Source organism: Vombatus ursinus, unplaced genomic scaffold, assembly GCF_900497805.2.
Source record: "Vombatus ursinus unplaced genomic scaffold, bare-nosed wombat genome assembly UNPS02014779.1, whole genome shotgun sequence".
In the NCBI taxonomy this organism is placed as follows: Eukaryota; Metazoa; Chordata; class Mammalia; order Diprotodontia; family Vombatidae; genus Vombatus; species Vombatus ursinus.
This window is the reverse complement of record NW_020954557.1, coordinates 21,790,318-21,806,270: the sequence shown is the minus strand read 5'-3', so window position 1 is coordinate 21,806,270 and position 15,953 is coordinate 21,790,318. Positions and strand designations below refer to the sequence as shown.

At 38.8% G+C, this 15,953-nt stretch overlaps 1 protein-coding gene across 1 annotated transcript in view; it reads right to left on the bottom strand.

Annotated features, from left to right (window-relative positions):
• Positions 1-13,321, bottom strand: part of LOC114045663 (serine protease 58-like) — a 47,440-nt gene extending 34,119 nt beyond the window's left edge. The window contains exon 1 of the mRNA XM_027865727.1: positions 13,281-13,321. The gene's annotated coding sequence lies outside the window, so the exon portion shown is untranslated. The remainder of the gene's footprint in view (positions 1-13,280) is intronic.
• Between the last annotated feature and the right edge of the window lie 2,632 nt (positions 13,322-15,953).

Sequence of the window (15,953 nt, the reverse complement as noted above, 5' to 3'; positions counted from 1 at the left end):
AATCAGTTCAAAACAAAGGAACTGAATTAAACAGCAAAGTAAGAGAAGTCACAACAGAATATTCGCCCTACAAACCTGGAGCTAATCTTCCCACAAATCCATACACCATCAGTGAAGATAGTATATACACATAGGAAACATGCATGGAATGGCATATACATAGAGAACACATATGACTGGGCCAACTCATGCCTTTGAAGCCATAGGATTACCAATCTATAGAATTACAAGATTCTTCTGGGACTGCTTCCCACTGGGCATCATAGTCCATTTTCACTGCTCCTTGCCTCTTCTCTCTCTCCTGGGTTCTCCATGATGCTGCCACCTCCTAGGCTTCAGCTGAGTTTCTTAGCTGAGATGCTACTCATCTCTCTTTTAGCTTAGAGCGTAGAGGCTATGTGTCAGCTGTTTTAGAAAAGCAGAGCTCTCACATACCTAGTCATTGGACTAGGGAAAAAGCATCTTATTGTATAAGGATAGAGAGAGGCTGATCACCTGCCAAGGTCTTGGCCCCTGGGTCTGAGCTCCTTTGGAATACAGACCAGATAGCCAGTTAATTAGAGCCCATAGATTTTTAGTTTTTATTCTGCCCTCCTCCTCTTCCTAACCTCCTTATTGCAAACTATTATTATTGTTATTGCTGCTGCTGTTGTTGTTGTTATCATTATTAATTAGGGTTATAAAGTACCTTTTAATTCCAGTTAGTTACTGATTACCAACATGCATTAACTCTCAAACAATTTGAAACAGACAGATTAAGTGACTTGATCAGGGTCACACAGCTAGCAAGTGTCTAGGTCAGGTTTTGAACTCAAGTCTATCCTGACTTCTGGTCGAACTCTCTATCCACTGTACCACCTCACTTCCTTTTCTGTGTTTTGTGGTTAAATTCTGATATGTTAGCTCTCTCTGAATTTGTACTTTAAAAAAAAAATCAACCAACAATAAAGGTCTATGTAGATAGAAGGCATTGTGGTCTTAGGTGCCCAAGATCAGTTGGGTCTGTCATGCAAATAAGTAGATGGAGGGGCAGCTAGGTGGCACAGTGACTAGAGCTCTGGCCTTGGAGTCAGGAGGACCTGAGTTCAAATCCAGCCTCAGACACTTAACACTTATTAGCTGTGTGACCCTGGGCAAGTCACTTAACCTCAATTGCCTCACCAAAAAAAAAGCAAAAAAAAAAAAAAAAAGACACATAAGCAGATGGGAGAAGGCAAAAACTAAAAAAGGGAGGTGAGGCTGATGTGAGAGTGTCTCCTTGCCCCTAAATTTCTTTGTTCCAAATTCCCATGTTTCATATACAAGTATAACTGGTCACAAACCTCCCAGGCTCTGAGAGATGTTTGTAAAATACAAAATTAATGAGATGGGCTGAAAATGACCTCTATACTCTAAATCCTGGCACCTTAAATTGTGATTTTCTACCAGTCTGTCATGCTGCACTCTTCAATGGGCCTCCTTCCCAGTGGGCATCACAGTGCATCTCTACTGCTCCTCACTGCTCCCCTTCTCTCAGGTTCTTGCTGCTGCAAGATTGATAGAATCATAGACAATTTAGCTGCAAAGCAGCTTATAGAGAATCTAGTCCATTTATTCTTTGAGGACAGAAAAATGGACAGAAGTAAAGAAGTGGTCCCCCCAAACCCGAACATGATATCAGTACTTTTTTCTCTTGAAAAGTTAGATGCACGTGTATACCCTATATCAGATTGCATGCTCTCTTGGGGAGGGAGGAAGGAAGGGAGGGAGAAAAAAATTTGGAACTCAGTATCTTATAAAAGTGGATATTGAAAGCTATCTTTACACGTAATTGGAAAAAAATACTATTAAGTGGCTGGGGGAAAAAGAAAAGAAAAGTTACATGCTACACTATTGGTAAGCTCTGGATTTGTTAGGAGGACACTGTGGTTAATGATTCCCTAAGAGATACTTCGGATTTTGAAAAGTTAATGAATTTTCTAATGTTGGCCTATCCCACAAAGCAGTCTGAGCAATTTATCAGGATACCAATCAATCCACGAATCAACATGAATTTACTGAAGGCCTACTGCAAGCAAGGACCTGTGGGACAGACAAAGAGCCATTAGTAGCTATTAATAATATGAATGGCTAATAATAATAGCTAACAATAATAACAGTAATTGGCATTTATATAGCTTTTTAAAGTTTGCAGTTACAAATCTTATCTCATTTGATCCTCACAACAATCCTGTGAGGTAGGTGCTATTATTAGCCCCATTTTACAGATGAGGAAACTGAGGCTGAGAGAAGTTAAGTGATTTGTCCAGGATCACACAAAGAGTAAGTATCTGAGGCAGGATCGCAACTCAGGTTTCCTGACTTCAAGTCCAACACTCTATTCACTGTGCCACCCAGCTGTCTAGACAGGGTCTTGTCCTAAACGGGCTTATGGTCCAATTAGTGCCAGGCCATTGGACAGAGTTTCTAAGGAACAGCATGTTACCATTGAATTCTTGTTCTCTCCTTCTCTACTACTGGAAAAGTACAAAAGGTATTTACCTTTAGGGAAATGGTTCATTGTTCCCTGCATTAATACAGCTTTCCTAAATGTCTAACTTATTTCTAAGGGAGTTGTTTATGCTCTTGGAGAATATACTTTAAAGTCTTTTAGCAATGTATTATGTGCAGGAAATCAAGTAGGGCAAAATATGTATTAATATGAAATAACTCTCTCTTTTCAAGTAGAGTCAGGTACGCCTGGTGGATATGTAGACCTTTCTTTCATAGATTATAGTTCATATAACTTTGGAATTAGTTTGTACATCTTGGGAATTAGCTATAAATCTCCTTTAAATAAGGGAAGAAGTAAATATTTTGAAATAATAAAACTTAGGCTCTGGAACATAGCCCAGAAAAAAATTGTTGCAAGAAAAGACTAAGAAAGGAAGGTCAGAATAACAACAATGAATCTTAGCTAACCTATATACTTGTTTTTTCTTGTTTGGAGAACAGGGAGAGATTTGAAATGATCCAAAAGCTAGGGCCAGATGGAAGCAAAAAAAATGTTTTTTATCTTAGTGGTTTCCCCCGACTTTCCAAATAGTCTCTATATGTGATAGAGAAAATATAGCAAGTGACAGCAACTTTGAGCTAAGGGTCCAGTTTTTCTAAAGTCTGATATTCAACTATGCTGTTTCCCTAGCCAGCTTCCCATCTGATTCATTTTCATGATAACATTAGCATACCAATCTTATAAGTGTGCTTTGAGATCCTCAAATTGAGGTTGCTTATGCTAGCCGTGCAAAGCTTTTCAATAATAAAAATAATGCCTAGCATTTATATAGTGCATTAAGGTTTACAAAGAACTTTACAAATATTATCTCACTTTATCTTCACAGCATTCTTGGGAGGTAGTTGCTATTATTAATCTTATTTTACAGATGAAGAAACTGAGACATATAGATTAAGTCACTTACTCAGGGTCACACAGCTAGCAAGTATCTGAGTCAGCATTTGAACTCAAGTCTATCCTGACTTTTTTATCCTGACTCTTTATCCACTGTACCACCTCACTTCCCTTTCTGTGTTTTTTGGGTTAAGTTCTGACATGTTAGCTCTTTCTGAATTTATACTTTAAAAAAATCAAATATTGATCATTTTCTATGTTAAAATTGATTTGTTATCACACATGACTTGACTACTTCCTATCTGTGTGATCTTGGATAAATCATTTCTCCACTCAAGATCTCAGTTTTTAATAATAATAGCTAACATTTATATAGCATTTACTATGTACCAGGCACTGTACTAAGGACTTTACAATTATGATCTCATTTGATCCTCACAACAATTCTGTGAGCTAGGCACCGTTCTTATCTTCATTTTATAGATGAGGAAACTGAGGCAAAGAGAGGTTAAGTGACTTGCCCCAGAGTCACACAGCTGGTAAGTGTCTGAGGCCATATTTGAACTTAGGTGTTCTTGACTCCAGGTCTAACCCTCTAACCACTATACCACCTAGCTGCCCCTTCTCATCTGTAAAATGAGAGGTTTGAAATAGATGATCTCCAAGTTTCCATCTAGTTCTAAGTAAAATGATCAAATAGGGAATGATAACAATGATATACTTAGTTTGAAGTCTCAATTGAGAGAGTGAGGAGAAAGAGAGAGAGAGAGAGAGAGAGAGAGAGAGAGAGAGAGAGAGAGAGAAAGAGACAGACAGACAGAGAGAAAGAGCTTCTTGTCAATCAACAGCAATTATAGGGCATGAAGATCACTCCCTGGGAGGGAGAGATATACAGTTCCTACCCTGGAGGCACTTTTACATTTAATGAAGGAGAAAAGAACAAAACAGAACTATAGAAATGTCAGAACCAGACATGACTTTCAATAATCCAGTAAAGCGATTTCTTTTTACAGAGGAGGCAACTGAGTCTCAGAACAGTCAAGGAATTTGCACCAGAGTCACCCCAGTCATTGTATTGGCCTTGAGTCTAGTACAATGTATATTTATTATCAATCTTTTCACCTAAGAAGAAAGAAACTGAGGCCTTTTCTTTCTCAGGTAGTCTTTACAATCATGTGTTTTATCCCAGCTCTTTGTACAGCACCTAGAATGACACCTAAGATGTCAGGGTAATAATGATAATGATGGTCATAAATAACAAACGATTAAATTTGGAATCATCAAGGCCATCTCCCACAATTTTCAAACGAAGAAACTGAGGCCCATAGGGATGAAACTACTTTCCCAAGGAGATACAGCTAATTAGTGGCTGAACAGGATTTGGATCTAGGTTTTCTGACTACAATTCAGTCATCTTTCCTTTATACTTTGCTGATTGTGAACAATTGGGATGAAAAATCTATCTTCCCAATTTTGTTAAGGGATATCTTTTGAGGGGAACTGCTGATTTTGAGTATTTGTAGTGTCATTTTCATTGGAAGGGGCCTCAGAGGCCACCTAAGTCCAACTCCCTCATTTTACACTTGAGGAAACTGAGGCCCAAGTTGATCATATGACTTAGCCATGAGTAGTAAGCATCAGAGGCTGGATTTGAACCCTAGTCCTCTGACTCCAGAGTCATAATTAGAGAGAGCAAAGAGCTTGAGAAATTTCAGGAAGGGGAAATGCAGTGGGGCATGAGGCTTAAATAGCTCTCATGAAAACCATTCTTCTTACCTATCTTTTACTGGGTAAGCTAAGACTGAAGTGTCTCTCTTTGACAGTTCTTTTCTTGCCTGCTCAATTAAAGTCTTGACTTCTGTTAGACATAGTTCTGACATTCTGCTTTCCAAAAATATTTTTTTACAAAAATATTTTGATTGGTAGTTAGGCGAACTAGATGCACATTTCTAAAATACACACTAAGGTAGGCATCTCATCTTGTCTAAACTTTTTATCTCTCCTTACTCTCCCTCCTCCCCTTACCCCCCACAAAGGGTTCTGGGCACAATCGGACTTCAACAAATAATGTTTTTTGAATGAATGAATGAATTCTTAGTAACCAAGCTCTGAGACTGTAATATTGGCAGATTAGCTACTTTCTAGTTTCATTTATTCTTGATAAGCACCACAGTTAGTCTGCCTGCAGGGAGAATTTATGCTTCCATTTATTTTTTTTTTAAATAATTATTTGAAAAAGAGATAAACATGTGATTGCCAGATTCAAGAAGAATACACCTATTCCTCCCACTCCTTCTCCATTTGATACAATTAAAACAAGCCTGAGCTCCAGCATCTCCGAACATCTTCTGTTTTTGATTGTCAAGCAATCAAATCAGCATTTCTTTTCCCCACTCAGACCCATAATTTAGAAGCTTCTCTGCAGTGACACTTGGCTCAGTTTAATTATAATGTTCCTCAATCCAGAGAGCTATTTAAAGTGTAGTGGAAGCTGTGCATTTTGCAGTCCTTTTTTTTTTTTTCCCTCTAATGATTCAGAAATTTGTACATGTAGAGCTGATCCTAAATTGAAATCTGATCACTTGGGTTGTTTGTGACTTTTCTACAGCATTTTCCCCCCTTTCTAGAAAGGCTTGGTTAAAAAAAAATACCTTCCAAGAAAATGGGGCCAGAAGACTCATATCGTTTATTCAAGAGTATTCTGTCTGTATCACCCCCTTGCAAAAAGGATGTAAATTTGTATGCCGATGTGTTCATGGTAAAGAGTCTTCCATTTAAAGATATAATCGTTAAGTCCAAGATGGGTATGTGCTTTAAAATTGCTTTTTAAGGAGAGCATTGTAATTCACGGACACATGGGTTCAGCTCTTTCCTGACAGTCACTGGCATCAGCTTCGCTCTTCATTATCTTCCATTCAGTGATTGGTATTACTATCCACCTACACTACGCCTAGATGATCCTACTTCCAGCAGTCACCCCTGCCCCTTCACGATGACTCATCCTCTTCCACCCCCAGCCTTTCCCATTGCTATTTCCTTCTATTTTTTTTTTTCACTCTGGCTTCCTCTTTAAAGAGACTTTCTCATTCTCCAGTGGCTTTCACCTCCCCACCCACCCCCCAACATTTCGTTAATGAATTTCTTTTCACTGAGGGCTGGTGCACATACCAGCTAGCTCGTGTAGTACACGGTTGTTTGTGTTCATGAGCGTCTAACGATGCTGTATTCCACTTATGTGTTATTTTATGGCTGTAGATATCTTTGACAAGCCTTACCTCATTGGATTCTCTAAACTGCGGGGTGAGAGAAGTCCAGGAAGTATTAGTACCCTTATTTTACAGAGGGGAAGAATGGAGGTCCAGAGAATTTAAGTCTTTTGTTCTAAAATCAATCACTTATGTCAACAAGCATTAACAAAGTATCTCCTGTAAGCCAAGCACTGTGCTAGGCGCTGAGGGATAAAGACTCCCTGTCCTCAAAGAACTTTATCAGTTCTGCCTGATCACATAGTGCCTAGAGGAGCAAAGCAGATCAAAGAACCCAGGACTCCTGACTCCCACTCCAGGGTTCTCCCCGCTGCAGCTCATTGATTTCTCTCTCCACTGTTACAGGGAGCACTGAGTATGAAAGGCAAGTGACTCCATTTTCTTCCTTGCAGTCCAGATTTCTAGCTCTGACTGGACTTTACCACCATGTCTCAGCTACTTTTTCATCCTGGAAATTCCTTCTGCCCCTATGGTCCCCTTCTCTTATTGGTGAGTTCCTTCCGGAAACTCCATTTTGTGGAAAGGCCCAAGCCAGCCAATCTTCATTTTCTCTCTCAGCTCTGCTTCTTTGCCACCGTGCCCCAACATGAGTACTTTACTCCTGAACCCTCTTTTCAACACCTTTTTATGTGTTGTCTTCCCCGTTAGAGTTTAAGCCTCATGAGGGCAGGGTCTGTCTTTCTTTCTACTTGTATTTGTCTGTATCCCCAAAACTTAGCACAGCACATGGTAAGTATTTAATAAATGTTTATTGATTTGACTTGATTGGCTGTCGTAAATCTATGACAGAGGAAAAAAATATAAATCCACAGCTTTTGGAAGTGCTCATTTTTCTGTAGATTAAGGGCAGAGGCTCCTAAGGGAAGGTTTGTTTTAAGTAACCCCATGTCTCTTTTTTTTTTTTTTGAAATTTAACACTTAAAAACAATCCTTTGAAATTTAACACTTAAAAGCAATCCTATGCCAATAATTCAGAATCTTCTTTCCCTTTTAAAAAAGTGCCAAAAACATTGGCAGTAACTCTGAGGGTTAAGTGAGGAAAATTTGTTCTCATTATTTTACCAAAGCTGTAGTTATTTGAGGCTTACCAAAGTATATTGATCTCTCACATTCTTGTGGTCTAATTATAACTCCCTAACTTGGAAAAGCGTGCAAGACTGTAGTATATGTTTTCTAACATGGAAATTTAGACCTCTATTGAGCCTATCTAAACTCTTGAGCGCCATTACTCAACTCATCAAAAGACATGCACTGAGACACAAATATGATTACGGTGGCAGTCAGGAGACAGAGAATGAAAATAATGCAATTTAATGGAAAGATTTACAAGCAGGCCTTGCAAATGACAGTAATATATAGTTTCAGTTCTGACACCACCTCACTGTCTGCTTTACTCAGTCATACCACTCAGTGCTTCTCTGAGACCACACCCTGGATCTGAACTGCTTATACTCTCAACTCCATGAGCTCATTCCTTTCCATTAGTCAATCAACTCTGAAGTTACTACCTCTTTCACGAAGGCTCTTCCCACTAACTGGAAGAGTAGTAATATTTCCTTTGGGGAAAAAAAAAAATCTGTCTGAAAGTATAATTTCCATGACAGTGTCTTTGCTCTTCAACCCCTGGTATATGTTTGCCCTGTTACTCGGGCAATATGTAAATATGTTAAAAACTCATTTATCTGGCAGTCAATTATCTAGTGACCTCAAGTAACTGGAATGCAAATAGGAAATCAATCAATAAGCATTTGTTAAGCACATACTCTGTGCCAACTAGTAGGGATACAAAGATGGAACATGTTGAGGGAGACACGTACATGTGTAAGTATAAACAGAAAAAAAATAATACGTGCAGAATAAATACAAGGTAGTGAGGGGCTGGGGACAATTGGGGGAAACGAGGAGGATTCATGTAGAAAGCTTAAGGATAGGGATTGGAATGATGATAGCTTAGGTATAGAGAGCTACAAGTAAGGGACCTCCTTTACCAAGGCAGCTGAGCACTCTCTCTGCATCTTCTCTTATGTTCTCAGTTACCTAGAGCTATGGTATGGAACTCAAACAGAAGGGGTAAATACTAAATTGTAGGTAGGGATCCTTTATGAATAGCACATTAATTTAGAAAAGCCCATATTAACATTATCTATCTTCTATTATATTTTTATTTATTTTGTTAAATGTTTCCCAATTACATTTTGATCTGGTTCTTGCCTCACTAGGGATTGTCTAGACCATGCCTGACTCCATGCTTGACACCCTTAGCCTAGAGCAGTGAGAGGGTAAGTGATTGGCCCATGGTCACACAGACACTGTGTGTGTGTGTCAGTAACAGGACTTGAACCCAGGTCTTTCTGGTTCTGAGGCCAGCTGTCTATTAATTATACTGTGCTGCCAAGAAATAAGCATTAATGGTCTCTCTCAGCAGCCAAAATAGGTATCACAAAGTCCATGCAGGACTCATTGTAAGTTATTTACAGGAGAGACACTTGGTTACTCACTTCACACGCTTAAAAAAAAAAAGCTTGGCTATCTGTTTTCTTAGCTGACAGATTAGAAAATTAGAAGAAGCAAAAGCGAATGCAAAGCGTATTTGGAGTGGGGCAGGGATTGGAAGCTTCTAGAGGCAGGCACACCAACAAGAATGAGAAGTAACAGCTGATAGCTCATCATAAACAAGGAAAGAAAAGCAGAGAAGGGAGACACAAAAACTAAAACAATAATAACAATATTTGGGGGTCATTTAGTGTAGGGTCAAACAGCCCTACACACCTCATTAGTAACTAAAAGTATTGCTGAATTACAGCTTTATGTTGAGCTGAGGCTTAATATTGGTATGGGTGACCCTGAGTCAAAGAATCATAAAATCTCAGTTTTGGAAGAGACCTCTAAAGCCATCTTCCCATACACACCTGACCAAGAATTCCCCTACAATGAATGGTTAGCCCGCCTTCAATTGAAGAACCTTAAGGAAGGGGAGTCTATCCTTTTGAGGAACCACTGAAAAGGTTCCATTCTATTCCGCATCCACCATTTAAGATAAATGGGGAATGTATTTTAGAAAGGTTTTATTCCAGAACAGTTCCAGCATATAGAAACTTTGGTGCTTACAGGAATAAACATCAGTTCCCTGGAAATGCACTTAGGTCAAACAGCGCATCCCCAAATGGTGATAATTAAGGCATGGCCATCCTTTCCTTATTTAATGTATTTTTTTTTTTTTAATTTGTTGGTAGCAGTGCTGACTGTAGGCATGGAAGCTCCTGGCCCAATAAGACTGTTGAGTTGCTTTGTATCAAAGGGCCACACCCAGTGGATGTGCGTAGTCAGTAGTCTTTCATGCCAATGACAGTAATTCCAACACCACATTAAATGCCCTAGTGTGAACTGGGACTAGAAAAAACACAAGGCTAATTGTACTTAATGATAAAGCTTTTTTTTTATGAGAAAGAAAAGGAAGTCATATGAAAATGATCTAAATTTTATGAAAACTAAAGGGAAGAATGGTTTCAAACAAGTCAAATCTTTGAATGACTGTTATGTAAAATGTTGTCTTCCCTGAACATAGTAGAGAAATTAACAAGAGGATTTGAAGCAATTATTATGTGCTGCCAATATAAAAGGCAGCGTGCAATGCCACCCACCTAAAACATAGATATACCTCTATCTTCTAGTCAATACAGAACATCTCAAACTTCCCTGATTTTCCTTTCACGTTCTTTGCTCCATGACATTTCTCAAAGGAAAATTATAGAATTGTGTTACTGTGCAGGTCATGTATGTACCTGTGTCTGTCTTTGTGTTATTAAAAGAAGGAAAGACCTTAGCAGAATTGCAGCTTTGTGTAAGGAATTTAGGTGCCCTTCAAGCCCCAGTTTAGACACCACTGGAAAAAGCCAGTGAATCTGGGGAATTTAATTCAATAAATATTCATTAATCACCTCCTAGGTAGAAATGTCTATTCAATGAGAGTGAAAAAGCAGGAGTTAGGTGCTGACAGTTGAGTTGGGTATGTTGATTAGCTCAGTGTGGAAAAGAGGTTCAATTTAATTTAATAGTCTATTATGTCCTGACTATGTTCAAAGCACTCTGGCACACACTGGAAAAGATTAAAACAGTCCACATTCTTCAGAAACTACATTCTAGGGCAAGAATTCTTAACCTGGGTCCATGGACTCGTAAGGAATCCACAGATAGATTTCAGGGGGTCCATGAACTTAGACTGAAAAAAAATTTACATCTTTGTTTTCAATAACCTCTAAGTGAAATTTACCATTTTCTTCAATAATGATTATAAGCAACCGTAGTAGTATTAGGCAGGCTTCACCAGATTGCCAAAGGAGTACATGAAACATGCACAAAAAAGGGTTAAGAAGCCCTGTTCTAGGGGATGGAGGTAAAAGTGGGCATATAAAATGTACATAGATTAATAAAATTCAAAGTGTATACAAAGTCAATTAGTTAGATGGATAAAGTGAAAGAGTTTCAGTCAAGAAGATGAGTTCAAATCTTGCCTTAGACATTTAATAGCTGTGTGATGACAGGCAGGCCAACTAATTGCTATGTGTCTCAATTTCTTGTCTTATAAAATGGGGGCCAGGGGACTCAGTGGCCTCTAGTTTTAAGTCTGTGATTCTATTTCATAGAGTAATTTCAAGAGGGTGAGAATGCTAGGAATAGGTGGGATTAGGAAAGGCCTTGTGTAGGAGATAGCACTTGAGCTGTGCATAGAGATAGAGATATCTAGGGATTCTCAGAGGCAGAGGTAACAGTGAGTGAATTCCAGGCATAGGGGACCACCTGGATTTTCCCTATACCATCCTGATGAAATCAAGATTTAGAATTCTGGTACAAAGGTAGAAGGAGTAGGTATTGTATGTTACAGATTACGTAAAATCTCTGATTTTTAATAAAAACACGAAATTATTATGAAGAAAGAAGGAAAAGAATAACGGAGAAGAAGCTGGCAAACAATTAAAAACGGTCACCCTTAAGTAAAGCTGGAGGTACAATCATGCAAAATAAAGGCAAGATGTATGAGTTTTAAAATATTATTTTGCAAGTAGTGTGGCCAGAAGAAACAAATACAACCACCAATGACTCAACTATGGACTTTGGACAGCAGAGCCTCCCTGCGACTCAGTTTCTTCACCTGTAAAATGAGAGGGTTGGTACTTGATTTCTAACATCCTATGATTTCTAATGTGGCAAGGTAGTGTAGTGGGCTGCTGGAGGTTGGAGGAGGGTGGGCTTCAGGCCAGCAAAGGAAGCACACTCCAGATTCAGAAATTAAGTCCGTATTGGCTTTTCCAAAGTGAGGGTTGTGGTTAACTTGGAGTCTAAGAGCCAAAGTCATAAATGGCAATGGGATTGATTCTAAAAACCAGTGAATTGTTTTTATAGATGTACAACTATAGAAATGATTATTTAGTTGTGGTTTTTTTAGTTATACCCTAATCAATCAATAAACAAGTAACATATTAATCATATACTATGTGCTAGGCATTAAAAGTACAAAGACAAAATGAAAGTTTCTGCCTTCAAACAGGGAGACAAAAGCATTCGCTCAGCAATCTTTCTCATCTTCTTTATCATCCTCCCCTGGAATCTTAGACTCTTCATGGGGAACCACCCTGGGCTTTGAAAGTTGAGTTTTGTCTTATCTCACTTGGAACCAGGCCTCTTCCGGAGTTCCGTACCCTTTCCAAAACCTGAGGAGGTGAAAGCCTCATCCTCCCTTCCAGCTACCCTTTATGTACTATCTTTCGATATTAGTATGTAAACTCCCTGAAGGCAGGGATTATCCTTTGCTATAGATTTGTAACCTCCAGCACTTAGTGCAGTATCTGGCTCAAGTAATTTGGTTTGGAAAAGTAGGGGGAGCAGGAAAAGCCTTAGGAAGGAGAGGGCCTTTGAGCTGAGCTTTGAAGAAAACTAGGGATTCTAAAAAGCAGAATTAAGGAGAGAGTTCATTCCAGGTATCGGGGACAATCGATTTAAAAGTAGAGAATGGAGATAGAATGCTATGTATGAGAAACAAGCAAGAAGGCCAGATTAATTCACACACAAATGGTAGTACCGTTTTTTAACATATATTGTCTCATGTAGTTTTCATTCATTTGATTTCTTGAAATACAGCTCTGGTAAACCAGGCTTTGAGAAAGCCCATTGGGATTCAAACAGGGCTACTTAACTACGCTCAAGTCTCACTTGCTAGCTATTATCAATACTCCAGGGATTGATAGACATTCCTTTAATTCACTATTCCAAGGAACTCAGAGGACTGGTCCAAGCCTCTGCCCCGCCTACCCCAATTCTACTTAGCAAATGATAAACAGAAACCTTCCACAGAGAAAACCTTGATCTGAAAATAAGGCCTATCTAACCTGGAGCTGCCACTAATGTAACAGACTCTTTCATTAACTCTTCAGACAATCTTTACCTCATGATGTTGGTTTTTATTCCTTCTATGTTCATCTTAATATTGTACTCATCAGTTTACCAGCCAGTTAAGATTTCATTATATACACAGTCACTGACTATTTCCATGTCAAAGAAAATCATTCTTTTAAAAGGTTTCTTTGTCAGGTATTCATTAAGGTGGGTTTCACATCAAAATGATAGTCACAAATAGAGTGCAAACATCTTACCTGGTTCGAAGTTTTTATAGCCTATCTGTGGTGTGAGCAACCATGAAGCCTGTATCGGTTTTCTTTCTCAGCATAAGCATCTTCTTATGAATGCCCTCACTAGCACATGGACTAAAAGGAAGTGAGCTCCTCTTTTGCCCTGCCATGAAAGATGAGCTTACCCTGAGGAATACAAATACATTGTAGGAGATACTCAGGAATGGCCCTGAAATTTACAAATACGATGCCTACTGGCATGCCTACTGGATGTTTGTGGGTAAATCAAAGGTCCACATTTTCCTAGACCTATTATTAGACCTTCAGGAATTTTGTGGCAAGCACATTGAATAAATACTCTTATTTATGTGAATGAAAATCCACAGCTGATGTTTACCATCCAGACCTACATGGAACAATGTTATTTTGCCTCCATACATGAGGTTAGAAGAAGAAATACAGTGCTAACTTCTTTTCTTTTGGATCAGGATGGTGAATTCACAGGGCATTAGAACATGGAGCGTGGGTAATAGGGCATTTCATAGAAGGCTGGACACAAAAAGGAAGCTTTCATGGGAAAAGTGGACACTATTTTTGCTCTCACTGCAAAGCACCTCTCAATTGATCATAACATCACGAGTTAAAACAATATACAATTGCTCAGTTGAAGAGATAGAAGGAGCTAAAAATAGTGCAGTTTTTGACTTCAGCTGACTGGAAGATGATGAATTTTAGGAAGAGGTCAAGTTGATTTCTAGGAAGTGGGAAAAAACAATGAGAAAAGATTGAGGTCAGATCTGGAAATAACTTCAAGAGCTCTGAGTGAGTGAGGAAGGGAAAAAATCAATGATAACAGGGATTTCTGACATTTCACATTGTTACATAGACACTGAGAGCTGTAATATTTGTTTTTCAGCTTGGAATTTGTTGCTAAATTAAAATAAGGAATTATCGGTATCCAAAAGATGCTTTATTTCTTAATGAATGCTTTCAGAGTTTAGATCTCTACAGAGTATGGGTTCTTAAACTTTTTGGTGTTAGGACTCCTATGTCAGTCTGATGAAGCCCATGGATACCTTCTCAGAATAATACTTTTAAATGCATAAAATAGAATTCACAGGATTGCAAAGGGAACCAATTATATTGAAATACAGTTATCAAAATATTTTTTAAAAGCCCATTTCACAGACCCTAGGTTGAGGACCCCCTGTTCAAAAGGGCATTCAGGAATTTGCCCTATGATCTTTGAGGTAAAGCACACTTTAGAACTTCCCTAGGAAGATGTGGAAAATTAGAAAGCGCCTGAGATGGATAGAGATTTAATTCAACAAGCAAGTTGAGGAGGCTACATAGAATAGTGGATCAGCCTCAAAGTTAGGAAGATGTGGATTCAAATATTGCCTCTGGTACTGTGTGGTCCTGGGCAAGGTACTTAACCTTTCAAGACTCCAAACTTTTTTCAAACTTAAGTTTCTTTTTTTTTGGGAGGGGGGGAAGGGCTAGGCAGTGGGGTTAAGTGACTTGCCCAGGGTCACACAGCTAGTATGTGTAATGTGTCTGAGGCCGCATTTAAACTCAGGTCCTCCTGAATCCAGGGCCGGTGCTCCACTGTGTCACCTACCTGCCCCCTCAAACTTAACTTTCAAGACTCCTTTCTCACATTGGCTCATCTGTATTGGAAGAGGGAGTTTCTCCACTGGATACAGTGTTTCCTACACTGATGAAATTAGAGGTACAGGCTCTTCCCTCCCAACCAACACCTTCACACCCCTAAAGTTCTCTTAAACTCACATTATGTTCAAATTCCTGGGCTAGGCACTAGGGATAATAATAGCTTGCATTTATATAGTGCTATAAGGTTTGCAAAGAGCTTTATGTATATGATTTCCTTTGATCTTCCCCCAAACTTTGTGAAGTAGGTACTAACTGCTAATTACTAACCCTATTTTATAGAATTGAAGCTTCAAGAGATTAAGTGACTTAACTCTGGCCAAACATTCAGCATGTGTCTGAGGCAGGATTTGAACTCAAATATCCCTGACTACACATCTAATACTCTCTCCACTAGGCCACCTCGCTGCCATAGCTGCCTACAAAGACAAACCATGAAATGGTTCCTGCCCCAAAAGAGTTTACATTAATAGCACCATGTAAAAAGGTCCATAAAAATGAAGTAATTTGGTGAGGGAGAAAGCATTAATAAACTGGGTTGGGGGATAGAGGAGAGAAGGCTTCAGGGAGGAAGTGATGCCTGAGCTGAGAATGTTGAAGGAAGATCAGAAATGTGAGAGTTAGAGATGAAGGCATGGGCTCTACATTGGAACAAGTAGATGCATGGAGCTAGAAGATCAAATACAAACTTAATGTAATAGCAGATAAGTCAAATTGGATGGAATTTAGATGCTATGAAAAAGTATAGTGTGAAGTAAAGTTGAAAAGCTTATTAAATAAAATTTAAATTAGTAAAATAAGGTTGGAGTCATATTACAAGGGATTTAAATCCTAGGTGGAGGAATTAGACATCTTAGGAATTTGGATGCCTACTTTGTAAATATAGCTCTTATAATTGTTTAGGGGAAAGAATACTGGGCCCAAAGTCAGGAGATCAGGACTCTAGTCCAGGCTTGACTGTTAGCGAGCTTTATGATTTTGGGGAAGTTACATAACCTTTTTAAACCATACTTTCCTCATCTATAA